Genomic DNA, 4,946 nt, shown 5'->3' with positions numbered 1-4,946 from the left:
CTATAAAACTAAAACATACAAGGCTATTTAAAGAGTATCTAATTCACATTTATTTCATATGCTATTGCTTCACACATTTACTTTATAGTCTAGTCTAGACTAGAATAGGTTAGATGAAAAGAACCTTCAGAAATCACCTAATCCAACTGGCTGCCTTCTTCAGGGGTAACAAAAAAAGTCACCATAGTTCAGCTCTGACCTATTTTCCTTCACTCTATCCTTCTTCCTTTTTTTTCTTTCTTTTCCTTTTTTTTTTTTTTTTTTTTTTCTGGACCAGATGTTCACCAAAACAGTGCAAACACTGACAGCAAACAAAGGGAAGAAGCAGAACTTGCTCAAGCGTGCAGAGAAAGGTCTTAGAAGCACAAGCAGTGAGTCCTGGCAGCACTCCTCTGAGCTTGCTGCCCTGATTTCCAGAATTTTAATGAAGTAAAGCAAGTAGAATGTAGTCATAAAATAATTCTGAAAAAGGTGAAGCAAGAGTAACAGAGGCAATGATGCATCTTTAAAAATCTGTGTTCAATCTTGTAAAGGAAAGTCCCTTTCCTGCAACATGCTGAATCAATTGTCCTTATGTGGATACTGCACACTGTTAATATTGTAGAAGGCTACATTACTTTTGTAGGAGATAAGAAACTTAAAAATCTGATTCACTTACTGTGAATTATATCTCTTTTTAATGTCAGAACTCGAATATCCGAAGAAAAACAAGTGGGAGCTTCTGTCTACAAGGAAGATGACAAACCTAAGATATTTCACATGGTTTCTAAGCATCCTTAATCCACTGTAAATAAAGCCACTAGGAAGGAAGTAACCAAATCTATAATGTTATTTTGTTGAATATCTGTGCAGATTTCCAGGGGCAGTATTTTATTTGGTCAGCTTGTTCAGAGCTTGTTTATAACACACAGAAGTTGTAGGATAACCAGTGCCTTTTTTTTTTCAGACTTTCATTCTATATTTTAAAACTCAAGAGAAAAGAAGTGCTGGCTTTTGTCCTCTCTTTTCCTGTCAAATTTTCTTCCTTTTGCTTCACTTTTCTGATTTAATTCAGAAAATTCTGATTTTATTTTAAGAAAACTGATATACAGAGGATCACAATAGGTCATTCAGTTCATTCATTTCTACCCACTGTTGAACTTGTTAAACCTGTGGATGTTTCTAGTAGAGGCTCTGAAATTGAGGAGATTTTGGTATCCCCCTAAGCAATCTCCTTCAGCGATTACAAGCAAAAAGTACTCAGCAGTGAATTTAGTCCCTTAAAAAGATGACTTATAAGTGGTAGGCGGACATCCTGAAAAAATGACCTTACTATTTTTATCACAAGGAAGTTTTAAAATCTCAGGTAATAAAGAATGTATTAGAAAGAAAACCAAAAGCAGGTGGAATACAAATACTTTCTAACCGGCCTTTTCTATATCTTTGCTTTGTTTTCTTTACTTCAGCACAGCACAAGAAATAACGGGAAAAGAATAAATAGGAATAACAAGCCCTCTGTTTAAGCTGTATCCTTTTAAAGGACAAAATAGGGGTAGAATTGAAAGAAAATGACTTTGTTACACATACAAGCTCTCACAGTCTGGATATAACTCTTAGGTTTCCTCATTGATTTTAAAGCTAGCCAACGTCTGTCAATTCAAGCTCAACACAACTGACCTGAACGCTATAGAAGGTGGCATCTTCAGCACCACAGCAGTTACTCTTAACACAGCCACAGGTGCTACAGGTAGTCAGGAGTTAAAATGTCACTTGCAATAGACTGATGAATATAATTTATTAAAGTGCAGTGAATATGCCCCAAAATAATATAATATGAATGAAAAATGTGAAGGGAGAAGAAAAGTGCCATCAGTTGGACTTTCATTGCACAGATAATTAAGAAGAGCTCCCAGCGTTCTCTGAGGATTTAACATGTTCCGTTATCAGGATACAGCTGTCATAAGCCTGCACCTCTAGGTTTTTCTTGAAACTTGGCTTCAAAACCTTTGAAACATGTGGCAAAAAAAACAATTATGCTCTGAAGTGCTGGAAGACAATGATAAATGAACGATGTAACTGCAGCTACCAGCGACTTTTAATAGCCAGCAGCAACATACTCAGTCTCAAAAATGTGATTCTCGACACTCCTCAAAAAATGAAAGATCTGAGTGCCTTTTTCCTGATTTTTAGGGGCTTGCACTTTGGTCTTTTCCATCATCTAATGAATCTGGTTCAAAGCTCCCTGAAAGAAATAAGGTAACTACTGTAATACAAACACTGTTTGCTACTACATCTCTTAGCTTTAAACTGGGGCTAAAAGTTACCTGCACATGATCGTCACTTTTTCAAAAATTCAAGTGTTTATTTGGAAGCAAGTAGAAGAAAAGTAGGAGCATCTTTTTGTTCTTCAAGGTAAAATATGGTGGATGTGGCTTTCAGGCACACATACAACAAATCTTTATCTTATTAAATATGTTTAATCTATTTAAAAGTTCATGTTTGTTTTGCAACCAGCTCCAGCAGTTATTACTTAAACAAACAGAACTGCTGATGGGCAAAATCACTGTATTTAAGACTTTTCTGCGTGGTGTGAATCATTCATCAATCAGGACTCTTCCTTCTGACTCAAGCTCTTAACACTTTTGATAGTTCAGTGAACTAAAATCTAGTGTATGAAGGTGGTGTTGCTGTTTTCCAGTGGAAAATCACAAACAGGTGCCCTAGCCATTTATCAGTATTAGAGTTGCATTCATGAGTAATATGAAGTGAGCTCTTTCAACATCCTAAATATGTCTATAAAGCTGTTACTTCAAGTAATACTTTTCATCTCCTTCCCTGAACTAGTTTTTGAAGTGAGTATTCTGAGAGGTGCTTAATGTACCAAGGCATACTGTTGCTAAGCTGAAGGTCTGCATAGAGATAGTCTGCTCTGGAGCAGAGTGGGTCATAGAATCATAGAATGGCTTGGGTTAAAAGGGACCCCAAAGATCCTCCGTCTCCAAACCCCTGTTGTGAGCAGGGCTGCCACCTACCTGCTCAGGCTGGCCAGACCCCATCCATCCTGTCCTTGAGTGCCTCCAGGGACAGGTCCAAGTGTGGTCCTGTGCAGCTGAGCTGTGGCACAGCCCCTGGATGCAGCTGTGTTTGGGAGTCACAGAGCAGATGAAACTGAGTAGTTTGTGACCTAAACTCTGCTAATTTTCTGGAAGTTTGAGGCAGTTGAACACCCAAATGGTTTACAAAAAGAAGATTGAAATCTAAGGAACATACGGTCTGTCCTTATCATAAAATGGATGTGATTTAAGCTAGATAGGAGTGACAACAACAGCAGCAAGGGTAGGAGAGCTTACTTATTAAAATATGCTGTTGGATGGACACATATGCGAAGTGGGGTCCCTGTGTAAAAGCTTTGTACCTCAGCTGCCAGCTGAGGTAAAGCCTGAACTGACCCATCATTCTTCACTGCTCTTCTCATGCTTCTAGAATAGCAAATGTCTCTGTGAAAATTGTATGGATAGTTTATACCAGTTTAGCCTTCTTTACTAGTGGGCAGGTGGACTTTCTCTGGGGTAGTTCAGGCCCAAATCAGTCTGTGCCATATAATTGATTCCCAGGCCTGATTCAACAGTGAGCACGTGCCAGCCATCCCCACCATGCATGCAGTTGGTATGCAGGCAAACAGCTTAGGAGAGTAAGATAGCCTCTTTCCATTCAGCATCCAATTGACATCAATGCCCAGGATAGTTGCCAGGCATGTTTTATGGACTGCTGTAAACAGCCTTTGAGCACGGCATGTTTGTTTTGCTCTCCAGGCATGCTAGACATTTCGGGTATTTCTTAAAACCTTAAAGCTTCTCATCTTTCTCTTGCTGCAGCTTTCCTCCACCTGAAAAGGCAGCTATGATCAGCAGATCTGTCCATGTAATCACTATTACATACTGAGTAGACAAGTCAGTAACACATCTTATGCACACCCAGCAGGACGCTTTTCCAAGGAAGGAGTACTTGTTTGCTGTGAAATTTGAGAGTTCTTCCCAGTGTTTCCTTGACACTCCCAGCAGTATACCAAAACAAGACCTGAGTACATGTCCAATGCCATGTATTCTTTCTAGGTGTCAGTCAAGATAAGCCGCAGATTGTTATTTCAGGTCTTGAAGAGGCAAGTATAGAAATAATTAGCAATAAAAGTGAATAAACAGTCTAAGAGAGTGTACTTTATTTTTGTTGTTGTTGTTGTTTCAGAGCCAGAAGTGCTTCTTGGTGTGAGCAGGTTAAAAAGGAAATAAAAACTGAAACATAATAATCATGAAGCTCCTAGACTCATGAAAAGCAAATTATACTGCCTAGAAATGTTAAAACCATGTCCTTCTATTTTATATGAAAGCATGGGCATAAAAATGGAAATAATCCCCTCAGGATACAATCCAGGGAGAAACAAGAACATGACCTCGAGTTATAAACAGAAAGAGATTTTCAGTGTACTACAGGGGATTTAGAGAAGGGATCCCCACTAATGTTAATAGGAGGAGGAGGGATGAAGCCCACGCATTGAAGTGGAAATTTAGCCCTTTATCTCAAATGTTCTGAAAATGAGACAGCTTCATTCTGACTGCAGTCAGCCAGAAGCAAGGATAAAAATGGTTAATTGCTTTCTGATATTTGAGTTTAAATGAGGACACAATATAAGCATAAGGCATCTGGAAATAATGTTGCTTTTAAGAATTCTGTTAGATAATGCCTCCTTCACTGCACAGACATGGCACCTCTTGCTCTGAAGCTCTCTCATCTAGATTAGATAAAATTAAACTAAAATTCTTATTGCCTATGCAAACATGGCCACCTAAGTGCACTAAACATGTATGCTGACCATTTTTATCAAAACATAAATGCTTCCCTCTGCAGGACTTTAGGCAAATTAGAAGTCAAAATGAATATAAAGTGCAAAATGTGCTATTCTATTGCAAAGG

The sequence above is a fragment of the Tympanuchus pallidicinctus genome, unplaced genomic scaffold (genome assembly GCF_026119805.1).
Source record: "Tympanuchus pallidicinctus isolate F22 unplaced genomic scaffold, pur_lepc_1.0 scaffold6, whole genome shotgun sequence".
In the NCBI taxonomy this organism is placed as follows: Eukaryota; Metazoa; Chordata; class Aves; order Galliformes; family Phasianidae; genus Tympanuchus; species Tympanuchus pallidicinctus.
This window is presented reverse-complemented; position numbering follows the sequence as displayed.